At 33.2% G+C, this 17,500-nt stretch overlaps 1 protein-coding gene across 1 annotated transcript in view; it reads right to left on the bottom strand.

Moving 5' to 3' along the window:
- LOC127856827 (uncharacterized sodium-dependent transporter YhdH-like) overlaps window positions 1-17,500 on the bottom strand; it is a 78,561-nt gene that overhangs the window by 23,385 nt on the left and 37,676 nt on the right. The gene's annotated exons all lie outside the window — the stretch shown is intronic.

The raw sequence follows: 17,500 nt of genomic DNA, 5'->3' as shown, positions 1-17,500 counted from the left end.
ATTGTATTAAGATATTATTCTAGTTTCTACTTAACAAGCATGATCGATATACATGTGGTAGTGTTTGCAGTTTTATAACTCAAGTAATTAGAACCGTATAGACCCTATTATGTCTTGTTTAACACGCATTTAAGACGGGTATTGGTTGAAATCTGCATACGGCCTTCTGCTGAGTTTATTGTTCAAGCCACATGCTCCAGTGACCATTCAAGACATTCTTCATACTGCTAATTGTTTCGGGATTTCATCTTTTAATCGAAATATGATTTGTTTGATCATCATACATATTCAATCCTGGAGTTGTGTTAGTGTTCATTTTTAAGACGAAAGTCATTCACAATCACCCTCATAGACATCTACAAAGGTGTTGGTTGCAGGGAGGTTAAACGGCGAATTTTTTTTATAGTATCTTGCTGCTTTTTATATGTTTTTGCCATAACCATATATTAGCTTTATACACTTCAAATAAGAAAAACTGGAACATCACATATATAAGTATATATAACACTCTCACTAGTCATATCAGTATTATGAAACATATGAAGGGACCCAATTATTTCTGACATTTGCGTGATTACCATTTTGAACATGTTCAAGCTTGCGATTTATTTTAAGTTTAAAAAGATCGTTAGTTAAGTTTAGATGATTTATATAAATAATATGTTTTCTAGTCGATAAGTCTATTTATCAAATATGATTCATGATTAAACAATGAAGTTCAGTAATTTTAGGCGAATATGGGAAATAAATTGAGAAGCAGATATTTTTGGTAAATTGTTTCTAAATGAGGTGGTGTCACATGGAAACAATGTGAACCAAGTAACCCTGGGTAACACGCCCGAAGTTGAGATCGTAGTATGATAAAAACAGTAAACTATGGAAATTGAGTAACCTGTTAAAGGATGCGTGGTTATCGTTCAGTATTGTGGTTTTTTAACTTTTTATGACGATAATGTCAAACATTTCCGTGATTATCAATGTAACATAATTTCAATCGACGCATCAATAGATTGAATTAAAACAGTATCGTTTAAGCGAAAACAGCTTCAAAAGTAAACCCATACCCGATTTAGTAACCCGTTTAATTATATTAAAACAAATTATTGAAACCGAATTTTAATTAATTACATGAATTACATGAATAATTGTTTAATGTAGACTAACTTTGATGTGTCATAACTGTAATACAAAGGGCTGATTTGACTTGTCAATAAATAATTTAGATTCAGAAAAAGAAACTAGTAAAATTATACGTTAACAGATAATAACATGGTTCAATTTGTCACACTGAAGGGACTTAAAACGCCTACCTCTAAAACACGTTTAAACACACCAGCCATTAAAATGATATTGTAATATTTAACTGCTTGCGGAATAACTTAGGGCAGTCGTAATTGCATTGAAATGTATAGTCTTGATTTTCAGTTTTATTTTAATGAGGGCTTTTATAGATGATTCTATGCAGTTAAACATGCGTTGCAGACTTTATTGATGTTTATTTTTGTCTTATGAATCGTCTTGTGTCTTTATGTATGGCCATTGATAACTTTCCAAACCTAAGGATATTGTATTTATGCTAAAATGATGCGACCAAATTAAAGCTAAATACTCCGGTTAATATCCATCTGCAAAACAGGCACACTAAACACATATACTTTTAGAAATGACAATGTAACGTTGCATGTTAAATAACGATGTTTGTTTTATTTACAGAAATCTCACAAGTAAAAATCATTCTGAAGTATAGTTTTTTTTCATAAACGTATTTTCCATTAGAATGACCTTGGTCGTTATCATTTCCTTAGTTTTGTCTGCATGTTAAAGTGGACTATGCACTAAATAGTCACTTAACAGTCAGAGTTATGCAACTCTCCACAACGTTTGAACCCGAGTAAAGCTCTCGTTAGAGTAAACGTGCAACTACCCCATATTCATGTTTCTGATAAAGATATTACATTAAAACCTGACAAGCGTGTTCGGGGCCATTGTGTGAGGTTAATTACCAAGTACCATAACTCTGACTTCCAATATAGCATTTTATGTCCCCTTTGTGTATTAAGAAATTGTATTATTGTAAAAACATAAAACTTCTTCATATCACAGTTACTGATACAGGCATTGAATTAAAACTTCGCACTAGTATGTAAGTTCCTTAAATCTGAAATGCAATAAAGCAAAAGTATATCATGTTCTTTAATTAATCATCTCCATATCAGGGTTTATAGTACAGGTAAGAAATTGAAACAACGTGAGGTTGAGAGGTAACTTGTCAAGTGCAAGAAATCGGACCTGGATTTTTTATGAACTGTATTCCTTTTGTACTCATAAACTCACAAACTAACGTTTGCGTGCAACTCTATATGTACGATATGTGTATTAAAATTAAACGTTACACATGGAGTGTTGATCTTAATAAACGCTCACTGACCAAGACCTATAACCGTAAAGTATTCGTTTGTCCTCTTATCTCTTTAACATTCATGACTTGTGTTTGCAATCATCATGCAACATAACAGACCTATGCAAATAAGTCGACCTGCCCTTTAGCAGAATTATGCCGTTTATTGTAGTTTGTGTTCTTCAGTTGGTAGTGTGCTCCCAACAAATCCCACCTCTCGCTGTAATAGAGCTCTACCACGCATTTTTACTAGGTGTCACAAGGTAAACATTGACAAACATAGAAACAAGTATGAGCTCAATAACTTTTTTCAAGATTGATTTTTTTATGCAAATAATTGTCTTTCATAGCTCAAATCTGTGATATTCATCTCATGCCTCTTTATGTCAATACCACCAATATATAACGACTACAATGGAAATAAGTGATCAAGTTCTCTTTTTTGTGTAATCCTTGGTATGATGTTATAGTCATGGTTTCATTTCTCATACATGTTTATTGTTTTACTGTTTTATCATGTATGTTGATATGTTTTATCATGTTGTATCATTATACTGAAATAAATCTATCTATCTATCTAAATCTATATATCTATCTATAGATATAAAGATATTGTTTGTGTAGGTAGTTTCGAATCTGATCTAGCGAAGATTTCATTTGGGGCCAGCTGGGTATATCTCTTTCTTACTAAAACATAAAATGTTGGACTTAAATCCCCATTTTTTCCTTCTAATTTCCAACGGAAATATGTTGCTGTTCTGATATTCGTTTAATCTAAATGCATGCACAATTAATTCAATTAAGTTTAAGTTATACATGTATCAAGACCATTGTAAATAAATAAATAATGTTTTTCTAATTGCCATCATTTTTAGCTGGTCGCTTAGCGACCGTCTAAGGTGGGTAGTCTAAAATTCAGGTCGATACGCCTTAGCTACTAGGAGCCCAATACCCGCTTACTACGCGTATCCGCGCGAGAAAGAGTTGTATAATGTATGCAAGAGGTTTGAGTTCTCCAATTATATTCATTCACAAATGGAAACATGATATTAATATCGTGTTAAATGCAATAGTTTCGAACGGTGCTTTTATAGAAAAGAATCAATAAACAATGATCGTATTGTACGTGTCGCGGAGGAGATTGTTTATGAATGAATAAAATAGTCCACTCTCTGCAGCGTCTTCATGACGTAGTTTTTTTGCTCAGTCCATTCATAATATGAGGCTATTAATAGATGCGCCTGTCGATAAACAAAGGAAAGTCCACGGGCGATAACAACGCAATAGGTTACGCTCTCACATACACCTCAATGACGTAGTACAGGTCGTTAATTGAGGCTATTAATAGATTCGGGAAGAAGCTAACGCTTATTTATATTCTCAATTTATAAAACGTTGAACATAAGTTCAACAATAACTTCAGCGATACGATAGACAAAAACTGTTTTATAATCGCTAAACCCGAATATAACAAACAATTTATAATAATAATACGAATGACATGTTTCGTAACCTCGTTCATGCTACTACAGCGGGTATTTCTGGAAAACGTTCTTTGGTTCTCAACAGATAACGGCGATCTTTTGTATTTACGGGTGCTAGCAACGTAATAGTAGAAGGTTAGTAGAAGGTTTATATTCACAGTTCTCAATACATAGACAGTTGGATATGAGTTCATCAATTACTACAGGCATACTATAGGCAACCTCGAAAATGCTTTATAATCGCTAAAACCGAAAACAACTAAATATATTATATTAAATATATTTATAACAATAAATATCTTTTAAAAATGTAGTCGGCGTATACGCTGACTTTAAAATAAAGTTTGCAATTTACTTTTCTAAATAAATAAATACAATTAAACAAAAGTTAAACTATTTTGTTGTGTTTTTCACTTGTAAGTTGCATATTCACCGCATGAAATGTGTGTTAGCATTGTCAAACCACACATTAGTGTGAGTAGATAAAAAAATATACTACGGGAGAGCACTTCATATGTGTCCTCATATGCCTTGTTATGAGTATCTTTCTTCACTATCGAAATATATCGTATGTTGATATTTGATTTAAACGCAGTTTTCTTTGGACACATTTAAATCGCACGTCAATAGCGCCGTCATGCGAAAATGGGTCTTATGCGTTTCGACAAGCGTTTGTTAAACCCAACTTGTGCTTTTGCGCAGTCAGGTCATAGGCGATGCTGTTCGCTATAAAATCACTCAATATGTTATGTTTCTACTTACCAGAAGGAGAGATAGCTGAGTGGGCTCTTTATATGGTGAGCGCATATGGAATAAGACCCATTTTCGCATGACGAGGGTCATTACAAATCTCATTGCGAATTGAAAATGCCACATTTAAGAACAATGCTTTTTGATACAAAATAGAATTCAAAATAGCAAACTTGTTAATAATGGCAGCCTATCCACACATAAAGGAATGATTTCCAGACGTGCTGACCAAGTACGGCAAACATTGTTGTATTATTATTAAACGATTTTCTCTTATCGTGACAATATACTATTTCGCTAATGATTGTTTTCTCATCTTGGAGGCGAAAGTGAAATTCTGCGAGATGGATTGTAACGCGTAATTGTAACAGGGCCACAATTTGTGTCGTTTGAGCATACAGAGAGTAGTCCGGAATTCCTTACACTGAACAGTGCTACATCCTTTGAATTGAGCACATACGCAGTGATGTAGCAAAAATTAAGAGGTTGTATCTCGAATCAGCTTATTAAATATTCGAAAATATTCTTGCGTGTCTGTTGGCGTTATGTAAAAGTGACTAAGATGAAAACTGAGTAAAACAGCTACGCCTAAAAGCCCATTAGTGCTCCATACATATGTTTATGTCAGCGTTGTTGACACCGTGTAAACTGCTTGGGTAACAAGTAAAGCATTAACAGCAATGTTTATATACTTTTATTCCTCCATATACAAGATACGAAGACTATTGTATATTTTGAATTTGTATATGGTGTCAAAAATCAAAAGTTTTGTACACGGAACTTTAATTATGAATTTATATTCTTGGTGAGATAGTTATTTGATATAAGAAAAAATATTCCTTTAATATGATGGTGACCGCAAATTTTCTTTATATTAAGTTCTCATTACCATTTTCATCATACTTTCTATGCTTTCAGAACGTCCAAAAAGCGTGTTGTTTTTATTTTGTCAAAGTTATTTCTATGAAATAATAAGGATGATAAAAAGTGCACACAAAACTCGACCCGTGCGCTATGACACAAACTTCATAAAGTTGAATGGCGTGTGTTCATTTCAAACTTGCGATTGATTTTGAAAAATGAATTGCGTGTTAAATTATGCATTAGCGAACATCTTCAGTGCCTTCAGCGCTTTAATTGTGCTAAGCGGCTAGATCGTTTGAATACTCTAATGATTAAAAAGATTGTATACTTTCCATTAATGCAGATGAAAGCAATCCCACACATTTAAAATGTTATCAAAGCCATATCATTAAAAAGCTATTAATTTTGTATTTTCATTTCTATTTACGTAGAAACGAACAATCCCGCAATTTTTAAAATGAACATGTTAAATAACCATTTCAAACTTAAACGTCGAACTAATTATTTGCGATGAGGGGGATAAACTTCAATAATAGCACTTACTTCGAACGTAAATTATTTTGATATTTAACGCTTTGTGTGGGTTAAAATAGTCCGCACTTATTGCTCGAGGAAAATACTCTAAATTGAACAATCAAAACATATAACGAGACAATTTAAGAGACGCTACCATTAACATTTGAATAACAAAACAAACACACGCATTGCACACTTATGCAAAAATAAACACATGCGTTGCAAATGATGCCTAAATAAGCACGTGCATTGCATATTGCTTCCAAAACTAAACACACGAAATGCATATTGATGCCAAAATAAACACACGTAATGCATATCTTTGCCAAAATAATAAAAATTGCATTTTGATGCAAAAATAAACACACGCATTGCATATTATTGCCAAAATTTACACACACATTGCATATTGATGCCAAAATAAACACACGCGTTGGATTTTGTTGTCAAAATAAACACACGCATTTTATAGTGTTACCAAATTAACAACCGTATTAAACATTGATACCAATCTAAAAACAAGCATTGCATGATGTTGCAAAAATAAACAAATGTGATGCATAAAGATGCCAAAACAAACACCCGTATTGCTTAGTGTTGCCAAAATAAACACACGCATTGCATATTGATGCCGAAATAAACACATGAATTGCATATTGATGCCAAAATAAACACACGCATTGCATCTTGATGCCAAAATAAACACACGAATAGCATATTGGTGCCAAAATGAACACACACGCATTGAATATTGATGCCAAAATAAACACTCGCTTTTCTTTTGTTGTGTTTGTATTGATGCATGTGTTAACACAATAAAACTGTATAATTGCATACTGGTAACACAACAAACACACACTCTGGTATCGATGTCTTTTTCTAAATGCAATTGTAAAAAAACCTACGTATTGTTTTGTGGGATGTGAACAGATGCTTTGGCTGTCTTTGTACATATGCATTTGCTTACACAATAAACATGTATTTGTCTATACAATAAACAGACGCACTGCTATAGATGTCTTCTTAAAGATACAGTTGTTGACAAAATTAGCATATGCATGGATATGATTATCTTTGTATAGATGTCTTTTTGAACATACATTTGTTTACAAAATAAACACTCGCATTGCTATCATTGTTATGTATAGATGCACATGTAGCAGATTGTTTACAATATATAAGCACCCATTGTTATCGTTTTCTTTGTATATATGTAAGTGTTAATAATAAAACCACACGCGTTGCCATACTTGTCTTTGTATGGATGTATTTGTTAACACATGCACTGATATCGTAGCCGTTGTTTAAATACCATTGTGAAAACACAAGTTACAAACATGCATTGCTTTATTGTTGTGTATATAAGTATTTGTTAACAACATAAGCACACGCGGTTATCGTTGTCTTTGTATTGATGCAGTTGTTAACAAACTTAACACACGCATCGCTGGATCTGTCTATTCTTTTATATTTGGACTATTCCCAATATGTATTTCTGAGTATGATATGTTAAATAATTGTACATTATTTATAACAGCAAAATCAAATTGTTAAATTAGTAAAATGTTATTTGAGTCTAATGCTTTCAATTGCTAAACGTATGGTTCTGATTCTGATTCTGATTACTTCCAGAGTAAGTTTGGTATCCGCATGTGAATTCAATTCGTAGACTCGTTGCAATTCAAACGTAACATTAAACACTAATGGACTGGTAAATGAAAAATGAAAATAAAGCAAGAGTCAACAAGTTCAAAGCACCTTAGATCACACATTCCTGAGAATATTTCAACCACTTCAAAAAATGCATTTATCTTAAACATCAAAAACACGTGTTATTATTTGTCAAAATAGGGTAATTTTTTGCGACAAAATGATTCATTTTCTTGGACGATGATTTGATGTCTATTTATAGTATATAGTAGCTAAGGGCGGATACAATACAACTCGGTTAAGATTTTAAAAGCATGCTTATATAAGACCATAATTAGTATATGTACTGAGTCATCTCTCAATGATTTAAACCACGGCTAACAAAAACTGCTGCTAGCTTAATTGATTTAGACGATTTCTTGGTATGGGCTTGTTTGTTGTTTTTACTTGCCCCCAATCAGAGACGTCCGTCCGAAAATGTCGGTCCTAACCCTAATTGCGTCATATATTGAATAATTTTATAATAGCTCGGCACATATGGCAACTTTCATTAAACAAAGTTTCAATTCAACACCCGTCTCCATACTTAGAAAAGTCGATTGCACACTTATAGGTTTAATATCTTTGTTGGCCTTAAAATAGCGTCAAAATTCCTGTGTTTGGCTATAAAATAAGAATACATTGACACACAGGCTAATAAGGGACAACACTTTCGGCTTTTATGATATATTCTGTTTAAAGAAAGTCTCTTCTTGGTAAAACCAGTTTAGGCGAAAAGTGTCGACCCTGATTAGCTTTTGTGGACTGCATATGCAAATCTGTGACGACACTTTACGCACATGCATAAAAACCCCTTTTCACAGAGCACGGCTCAAATGCTCACGATCATGCTTACTACACCGTGTGCTTCTTCTTTTAACTTGAATTATTGTTGATTGCTTCACGGACGTAAGTCACGGTATAACTGGTGTATACGTTAACACTTAGCAAGTAAAGTCTTTGGTCGAGATGAATCAACGGATTATAAAGAGTGGACCTGTATTTTAGTATACTGAACTGAAACTGTTGACAAATGTTTTACACATGGGTCAACACAAGTTACGTGCGGGATATAAAATGTGAACAAATTACGAATGTCTTTACCGAGGCAATCAGCTATGCATCTACTGTCTGAGTAGCTACATCCCTAATAGTGATGTACTGATAATTACAAGCCATATCATTAAAAAGCTATTATTATTCAATTATTATTTTTATCACATAAAACGTATTGCGTGCTATCATGTTTACAATCAAACATATTTTAAAAGGCTAACGTTTACCAGTAATTTCAACCATATGGTAAAATTGTCTAACCAACAATTTACGTACTAAGGATATTTGTTCCGATATTTATTTTAAATCTCGTTTTAGAAATGAAAAAGTTGTGTGAACTTGTAAATTAAAATAGCCCAAGCTATTGATAAATAGTAAATGAGCACATTTGCCCGTTAAACGAGGCCTGAGATCATTAAATTATACAATAGTCAACCGATAATTCTGAAAAAGACTTGTTTAAAGATTGGATAAATTATTTTATAGTTGTAATGTTTCCAACTGCTTAAAGTACGGGAAATAAATGATAATTAATATTATATAATAATCTAAACAAAAACTTAAACTTTAAATCTAATAGCCTTCAGTAAATAGAAATCTCAGTGCGCACAACTTAAATATAACGTTGAGTTAGTTATGTAAACACAATACCAGCTTTTACCAGTTTATTGCATTTCAATGTAAATAAAAACTGTTTTATTTCAAAACAAATAAATGAAACAAATTGTGGTTAATTTGTTTTTAATGTTAACGACACAACAATTCAGTTATTTTCTTCACCAATGACTTGATGGCTTTGATGTTGTAGCTTGAGGCTACCACGTTTTATATAAGCTTTTGAAGGCAGGTTTATGAAACATGTTGGTAACCGGTGGGGCGTGAATTGTACAAGACCGTGATGACATTAAAAATTTGTATGTTTCAAAACATCAATTTAGGACGTAAAGATCATTTATACCATGTTAAGTAAGTCGTTATTTTGCTATTGATTGTGAATGTACTGGCTGTATTTGTTCAAGACCGTGATTACAATAACCATTAGTATTTTGAATGTTTAACAACGTCATTTAGTAAGGAAAGATCATTTTTACCTTGCTAAGTACACGTGATTTGGCAGATGATTTGGAGTGGGCTTGCTGTATTTTTAACAAATGGTGTAAGAAAACAAAATGTTTATAAGCCATTGTACACATTATACAAAATTGAGTTAATCATTTTAATCTGATAGATACCACCGAAATCAATTGTGAAGTTTTATTTTTGATAATTAAATATGTGCATTTAAACAAGCATCAGCAAGCAAGCTGAGTGCAGTTGGTTGGTCAGGCGATCTTAAATGTAATATGGAGTCTTATTTGTTCGTGCAATTACGCATTTCTTGGTCCTTAAGATAAATAAAAAGCACGTGACAACCTTCAATTTAAAAGTCAATATATGCGATTAAAGGTAAAACAATCACAGTATTGTATTGCGAAACAAATACATTGCCTATTATCCCGTAAGCAAGCAATGACGGATATTGAGATTGATTTGTAGATCAGAGTCATTCTTGGTTTAGTTTAAACACTATTTGTTTAGTTCAATAGAAAGTACATATAAGAAATACAATACAAACATACATATTATTTTCGAACAATATACAAGGCAGGAATAAATTGCAGTATTGCTTAATATAAAGGCTGTAGGATACAATTGACAGAATTGAGAAAAAAGCTCGAAGCTTATGCTATGTGTCTCTTCTGTCAGTTAGAAGCGCTGATTTATGCAGTTAGAAACGCTGATGTTATGGTGTAAACAACCTAACGTGTAACAACAACTTATAAAAATGAAAAAAATACGAAACATTTAGTTCAGTGATTGGTATTTGAATACCGTTTATAAATGGGAAAAAACTATATATGATGTAATACAAATCGTATAACAGGTTAGTAGTATAGATAGCAAAACAAAAGCTAATTAGTTTAGAAGGAAAGGGAAGGAAGTGTAAGAGTAGAGTTCGAGTAAGAGAAGTTGCGATAAGAAAAGAAAGAGTTTCAGAACGGGGCATCGTTAGCAGAAATGGTTTGTTCCTGAGATGGAGTAGGATTAGAATCTATGACTATCTCGGATGAAAGACTTAACATGTTTGAAAATTAATACATTTACTTCGTATGATCCGTCTTTAACACCAAAAAGAAGTAGTTGCAAAGTTATGGGTTGAAAACTGGACAGATGGTCAAAAAGGATAACTCTTTTCACAGTATAAATGGGGCAATTGAAGAAAACATGATATGTATCTTCAATCTAACTACATTGATAATATGGACTTTGTACCATATATTTTGCGTACAAATGTTCATTTAAGCTGCTACAATTCATTCGTAAACGTGCATGTTGAATATTAAACTGCCGCTCTCCATCGTTGTAATGCTGGGGAATACGTTTTTATATTTGTTTAGATTTGCTTTGAGAAAGAAGGAGCTGGTCTTACAGATTCCGGTAGATTGTTCCATAGGTTAATAGTTGATGGTAGGAAAGATCATGAACAAAAGTTGTGATTTACATTGAATGCTGCGAATATTGTGAGAATTGCGAAGTGAATAAGCCGAACTTTCTCCAACGCTAGAGGGGATCAGTATATACAAATAAGGGGGGGGGTAATATTGAATTAAACATTTTATAGAAATTGGTAAGTTCATGTTTTGTTCTCAAAATTTTTAAAAGGCCGATAGCCGTTTCATTATATAGATTCCTCAAAGATGATAAACTTGTTCCCCCGCTGATTATTCTTGCTGCGTCCTGTTGAATCTTTTCAAGTTCAATTTCATATTGTGTAGTAATTTTGTCCCAGACCACATCAGCATATTCGAGAATCGGTCTGATAAATGTTGTGTATATCAATGGGAGGGACTTTCTATCGAGCCTAAACTTAAACTTTCGCATTAAATTAATTCTCTGCCATGCTTTCTTCTTGATTGGTTCAATATGGTCGTGCCAGGAACATGAATCAGAAAAAATTAAGCCGATATATTTATAAGACGAAACCTCAGTGATTTGGCAGTCTTTGAGAAAGCGGGGGATGGATTGGGCGGTTGACTTTTCTAGACATTACTAAGGATTCGGTTTTTGATGGATTGAAGGTAACGAACCACTAATCAGCCCAAGAATGGATTTTTGCAAGATCAGAGTTAAGATAGTTGGCTGCATAAATTGGGTTGTCGACGATTATATATAGCGCAGTATCGTCTGCAAATAGGCGAATTAGACAGTGAATATCTCGTACAATGTCGTTGATGTATATAAGAAAGAGGAGGGGCCCTAATATAGACCCTTGAGGAACACCAGCATTTATGGGCTATGGGTCAGATTGGCACACTGGATCCTGTCCTGTACGTAGTCTTTTAACCATGATAGAAGATTTCCAGAGATACCACAAAGTCGGAGCTTGTGAATAAGTCCTTCGTGCCATACTCTATCAAAGGTCTTAGAATTGTCACAAAATACGGCTCTAATCTCTTTACCTTCGTCAACAGCTTTAATAAAGGTGTGATATACCGAGATTTTGTTGATAGTGGTATCTTTTGGTATGAAACCTGATTTAAATGGGGTTAAAAAATCGGTAGCCCTTAAATGGTTAAAATGTATTTGTGGAAAAATTCACTCCAGACATTTACTTAAAACGCTTAAAAGGGGGATCGGTCTATAATTTTCAACTTCCTGAGGATCAGACTTTTTGTGAGTTGCACAAACAATTGCTTCTTTCCAACTCCGAGCGACTCTACCAGTACTGATGGATTAATTGAAAAAGATTTTGTAGTGGACTTGCAATTTCACATGCAATTTGCTTTAGGACTTGGCTATTTATTTTATCTGGTCCTGATGCCTTTTCCGTTTTCATTACTTTTATGGAATCTAAAACATCTTGACGGGAAATGATGAGATTTTGAAAGACGGGGCAATCTGGTTCTTGGGAATTTAAGTTGTGCATAGTCGTACTGGGTATAGTTAAAGTAGATTGAGATTTGAAAAAGTAATTTAGGATATTTGCTTTGTCAAGAGGTGACTCATATATTGTACCATTGTGAATCAAGTGAGGCAACTCGTTATGTGAGGTGTTTTTTGTGATTTTTTAAATTATTTTCCAGAAATCGGATGAGGAGTGATGTTTTTCACGTATTTGTTAAGCAAAATTGTCAAAGTGAACCTTTTTGCTGACTTTACAAGATAATTGACAATATAACGTTGTTGGCGATACATGTACCACTGATGGTTTGAATTGGTAGCCTTTGCCTTTTTGTATGCTCTTTTGCGGCGTCGGATTTCTTTTCGAATATGATTATGTAATAATTGAGAATCAGCTGTTCTTATTGTAACTGTTTTGGATGGGATAGTAGCTTCGCAGAAACAGATAAGTTGACGTGTGAAATTTGAGGTATATATGTCAGTGTTATTATCGCAGCTGTTGTTCCAATCAAAGTTTTGCACAATTCGTCTTAGTTTAGTGTAGTCCCTATCTTTGTATTTTATATTTTACGTTTAAAATTTGTCCCAACTTTTCTGTTGAAGTTTATGCCGCAGTAGACTGGGCAATGAAACTGAACTTGTTGGTCAAGAAAAGGTTCTCCGACGCCACTTTTTAGCACTGTCAATGATGATGTTAACATAAAAAGGCCAAGAAGAGAATTCGAGGTTTTAGTGAAATGAGTAGGTTCGTTAATAACCTGTGTGAGATTGTACTGTAAAAGAAGGGAGTCTTTATTGATCCTAAACTGTGGTTTATTCATGTCGAGGTTGAAATCGCCTGTGATAACAATGTTTTCAATACCTTTGTCAACGGCTAGTGAGATCGAATCGTTTATGCATGTATACAAGGACAAGAGTTAGATGGTCTATAGAAAGATCCAAATATTAGAAGCCTTCCCTTGTTAAGTATTTCAACACTTAGACAATCTAGATCATCTATTTGTAAGTCAGGTCGCTTAATAGCAAAGAACTCAGATTGTATTTATACTAAAATGCCTCAATGGGGATCGTTACGTTTATCGCGTCTAAACGGCGTACGATAGGAAGGGAAAAGTAAGTCGGCAGTGTCAACTGTTGAGCTGAGCCAAGTTTCAGTAAAAACTCTAATGTCAAAATTATTAAGGTCGGTATATAAAATATCTTTCTTGGCGAGTAAGCTCTGAACGTTGTAATGGACAATTTTTAGATTATGTGCAAATGCATCAGATATTGAAGATGAAAAAGATGTACCCATAGATGAGGAAAACCTATCAAGAGAGTTGTCGGGTCCAGGATTTTTGTGGACATCGCCTCCTCTAAGAAGAAAGGTTACGCCAGCAAACTAGCTCTAACATATTCATTTTTTACTTTTCATTGTGAGGGAGTAGAACAAAATCAATCCTCATCCTGTTAACACCTATGTCAGTGTGCATTATGTAATGCCCGAGTGTAAGAGATAATTGGAGTCATTCTTCAAAGTTGTGGTTTGAATACAGTTGTAAATAAAAGCGCCGAAGACACTGAAGTTCTTCGTTATTGCATAATCTTAGACGCAAAGTCAGTTTTCAAAATTATGTTATAGCTTTTTGTATCGCAAGTTTGAAATGAACACAGCCCATTCAACTTTATAAAGAGTGTGCCTTAAAGCACAGGTCGAGATGTGTGTGCACAGTTTATCCTCATATTTATGTTATAGAGATAACTTTGACAAAATAACAACAATATGTCTATTTTTTTCGCAATGGATTGCTGCACTGGCAACCATCTTTAGAATTTTGGTTGCCTTGTTAACGAATAACAAGCCTAGAATCATGTTCATGTTGTGTTATGTGTATCTGATACTTTATTTATTTTCTTTAAATTATTGAGCAACATTTTTGCTGACATGACAGACTTTTAATGCATCATGTCTTGTTTTGAGCCGGAATTGAATCATTTCCTATGCCTAATTGATCATCAGTCGCAAATTTGTATTCTATATTCTATGTTTAATTGGATTGAGTTGTTCAAGCTTTGAAAAGTTGCCTAGCTTTTTATCCCAATTGTAACCCACTTTTGAATTTAGTTTCCTGGGCTGGCCCCAGGCTAACAAGCAACCACTAAACCACCTAACATGTAAGTTATTCATCATGTAAATTCTGACCGTGTATTGAACACATTCAATTTGCAAATCTGAAGAAATTAATTAAACGATTCAATAATTTGGAGAGTTCTGTTGTGGTCGTTTTTTTCCTCATACTAGGTGTATTGCTTATATAAAGTATAAACTACAATGATGAGCACGGATGGCCGAGTGGTCTAAACGATATTTTTTATTCCAGGGGTCAGTGAATTGAGCCCAGTTGAGGGTAACTTTTTTTGTTTCTTTAATTTTATTCTTGTATTTGTTATGGAGCTTTTAAGATCCAATGTTTACATCTATCAATATTAAGCATTTAATGACAAACTGTGATTTATTTGATTTAAAAGTGATTTGCCTTGTCAGCGAAGTTACTTTGAAGTTATTATCAATTTTATCCTTTTTTTCAAATCATTAATATAAAAGATAATTTAAGCTTCATTTTGGGAAAAAAACGGAAATATAGCATATGCATTAATTGTCATCCCAGTACCAGAGACTCTCTTTAAACGAAAAACACCATAAAATCAGAAAGTGTCCTCCTTGATTAGCTTGTGTGCAGTGAACAGGCTAATCAGTGGGCACAGGCTAATCTGAGACACTTCTTATTTGACATGCATTAAGCCCCGTTTTCCCTGAAAGCAGCCAATATGAACATGTACAGATTTCAATGACAAACTGGCAAATGTCGTCCCACAAGCTGTTTAACACAACATATATGGTTGCATTAGTAACTAATAAATAGAAAAAAATATCGATACATGACACAAAAAGAACATAACGTACCCAAACCAGTAAAACAGTTTCATTCGCAAAAAGGCATAACTTGTAATGATATTGGTATTTTACTTTCTTTATTGTTTGTAATTTGAACATCCGTGATTTTATTTTAAATGCGATGATATCTGTCGGGAGAAATTCACTTAAAAGCACACCATTTTGCTAATGATACACCCAAGGGGCTTTTTAATGTCTTTGTAAACAAGCCTATCTGATCCCTGGTTTTCTATAAATACCGGACCTATCAGTCTCTCTAGCTCTATGCTGACTAACTCGTCTGAAGAAGACATACGATCACTATGGCTAAGACGATGGTGATGTGTGTTATTTTTTTCGCAGGACTTCTGCATTGCGTCAACGCAGCCGACATAAACGCATGTAAATATATTCGACGTTTTGTTGTTTAATAATTCTAAATATCTAATTATATCTAACTGGTTCTCTTATTTAAGTTTTTTTTAAACATATCGCTACATATGTTAACCATTAAATCTTAAATGTTTTGATATCTACTAAAAATTAATAAAAGCAAAAAAAGTTGACAAACACTGTTTTGCCTTTCTCGGGATGCGAAAATGAGACCTCCTGATTCAAAATGCTATGCACGACAACTGTGTTACGTAGACCTTAATGCCTGTGAGTGATACATAAGCGCTATAGTAGCACTCAATATTATCGTTGAAAAGATTTTACAAACGTTTTATGATGTTATCAATTTTAAATAATAATAATACGTTTTTTTTGTCGACCTATTTTTTTCCTTCTCCTTAGACAGGCGATTATTTTTTGAATTGTGCATGCGTTCTTGTTTAAATTTATGACCATCGTTTTGAAAATCGTCATTTTGCCAAACTATGAGCAAGTCCCTTTAATCATAAAATTAAGGCATCAAAAGTAATTGTGTTTATTTTATTTGATAAAAACGCGTTCACTAATACGTCGTGTTTTTTTTTAAATATCTTCGCGGGTGACCATTTTACTGAAAATTCTAATGTCTGTTGATGTATTGACTTTTTATTGTGAATAAAATAAAATTGTTTCAATTAATTTTTTTGTGCTTAATTAAATAAATGTTTAACGTTCGCTTATTTAGATTCCATATTGAACAAGTTACCAAATTTTATTTAAACTATTTGTTGCAGTTAAACCAGTAATTTGCTATTAAATGTCTTTTTGCATGAGTATCGATATTTTTATAAAATGATTTAATCATCCAGATGGAATAAATTACGGAAACATTAATGCCAAATCTACAGTTGACGGAAGTTTAAATATCGACGACGGTGATATCACGATAGTCTATGGCATTGGCGGCCATTCGGACCAAGTCCGAATATTTCGAAGAGCAGATATTGGTGGCAATGAGTATGTCAAAAAAATGGAAAAGGTAGGTTTAGAAACATAATTACTATATCTCTCTATGTTAGTGTTCTGACATCATGATTTTTATAAATATGTAGTTAATATGTAAATTATATTTATATTCATATTGACGTGATTAATAGAAATACGTGTATAATTATTTAAAAGTGTCATTTTAACAACTACAAACATTAAGTTTATTATTTATATTGTTCATGGCTCTGATTTATGTCGTACATGTAAAAAGAGAGTAATCGAAACAAATTATGAAAATGTAGTTTCTAGAAAAAACACCGGAACTCCCAATATTAAACAAGATGTGTAAGCTTCGAAATATACCAAAACTAAAGTATGTTCGCCTATAATTATATTATCAATGTTAAGGTTGTTACATCATGTTTAGAATGTACATTCAATGTCTGTTCACAAATGCTTTTTATAATAATAACACGTATTATTAACTATTAGCTAACAAGTATTATTAGTGACAATGGCATGCTT

The sequence above is a fragment of the Dreissena polymorpha genome, chromosome 14 (assembly GCF_020536995.1).
Source record: "Dreissena polymorpha isolate Duluth1 chromosome 14, UMN_Dpol_1.0, whole genome shotgun sequence".
NCBI classification, from domain to species: domain Eukaryota; kingdom Metazoa; phylum Mollusca; class Bivalvia; order Myida; family Dreissenidae; genus Dreissena; species Dreissena polymorpha.
The sequence above is the reverse complement of the archived record's forward strand: the minus strand, read 5'-3'. Positions and strand labels throughout refer to the sequence as shown.